The sequence below is a fragment of the Hylobates moloch genome, unplaced genomic scaffold (genome assembly GCF_009828535.3).
Source record: "Hylobates moloch isolate HMO894 unplaced genomic scaffold, HMol_V3 SCAFFOLD_2, whole genome shotgun sequence".
NCBI classification, from domain to species: domain Eukaryota; kingdom Metazoa; phylum Chordata; class Mammalia; order Primates; family Hylobatidae; genus Hylobates; species Hylobates moloch.
In genome coordinates, this window is record NW_026652277.1 from 126,123,044 (window position 1) to 126,124,457 (window position 1,414).

A 1,414-nucleotide genomic window follows, 5' to 3' on the forward strand; every position below is an offset into this window, starting at 1 on the left:
TCATATGCTGTCCAATTTCTTTAAGATAAAAAGAGTGATTCTCAGCAGGGCCATGTACTGGAGGAAGTTCTATATGGAGGAGAACACATCCTCATGCATCTTCTCTTTCACCTCCTCCAAGTCCAGCTTTGGCATGAGGCCCCCCATCCCAAACATCATGGTCTGACTCAGCATATGCCATGCTCTGCTCTTCTCAGTGGTTGCCTTGTGCCCAGAACTCAGCCTAGATTTTTACTTTTATTTATTTTTGTTTTTTACTTTTTTATTTTTCAACTTTTGTCTTAGATTCTGGGGGTACACGTGCAGGTTTGTTACCTGTGTATATTGCATGATGCTGAGGTTTGGGGTACAAATGATCCCATCACCTAGGTACTGAGCATAGTATCCAACAGTTAGTTTTTCCACCCTTACCTGCTTCTACCCTTCCCCTCTAGTAGTCCCCCGTGTCTATTGTTCCCATCTTTATGTCCATGAGTACCCGATGTCTAGCTCCCACTCATAAGTGAGAACATGTGGTATATGGTTTTTTTGTTCCTGCATTAATTCATTTAGGCTAATGGCCTCCAGCTGCATCCATGTTGCTGCAAAAGACATGATTTCATTCTTTTTATGGCTATGTAATACTCTTGGTGTATATGTACCACATTTTCCTCATCAGTCGTTATTAATGGGCACCTGGGTTGATGCTATGACTTTGCTATTGTGAATAGTGCTGTGATGAATGTGCGAATGCATGTCTTTTGGTAGAAAGATTTGTTTTCTTTTGGATAGACACCCAGTAATGGGATTGCTGGGTCAAATGGTAGTTCTGAGATTTTTTTTTTTTTTTTTTGAGATGGAGTCTAGCTTTGTTACTCAGGCTGGAGTGCAGCGACATGATCTCGGCTCTGCCTCCTGGGTTCAAGTGATTCTCCTGCATCAGCCTCCCGAGTAGCTGGGATTACAGGCATGCGCCACCATGCCCGGCTAATTTTTGTAGTTTTAGTAGAGACGGGGTTTCACCATGTTGGCCAGACTGGTCTCGAACTCCTGACCTCAAGTGATCCACTTGCCTCGGCCTCCCAAAGTGATGGGATTACAGGCATGATCCACTGCGCCTGGCCGGTAGTTCTAAGTTCTTTGAGATGTCTCCAAACTGCTTTCCACAGTGGCTGAACTAATTTACATTCCCACCAATGGTGTATAAGCATTCCCTTTTCTCCACAGCCTCACCAGCATCTGTTATTTTTTACTTTTTAATACTAGCCATTCAGACTGGTGTGAGATGGTATCTCATTGTGGTTTTCATTTGTGTTTCTCTCGTGATTGGTGATATGGATTTTTTTTTATATGTTTGTTGGCCACTGTGTGTCTTCTTTTGAGAAGTGTCTGTGCATATCTTTTGCCCATGTTTTAATGGAGTTATTTGTTTTTT

General features: G+C 42.6%; 1 pseudogene; it reads right to left on the minus strand.

Moving 5' to 3' along the window:
- On the minus strand, positions 1-248 carry LOC116470659 (mitochondrial import receptor subunit TOM5 homolog; annotated as a pseudogene).
- Positions 249-1,414: the final 1,166 nt, after the last annotated feature.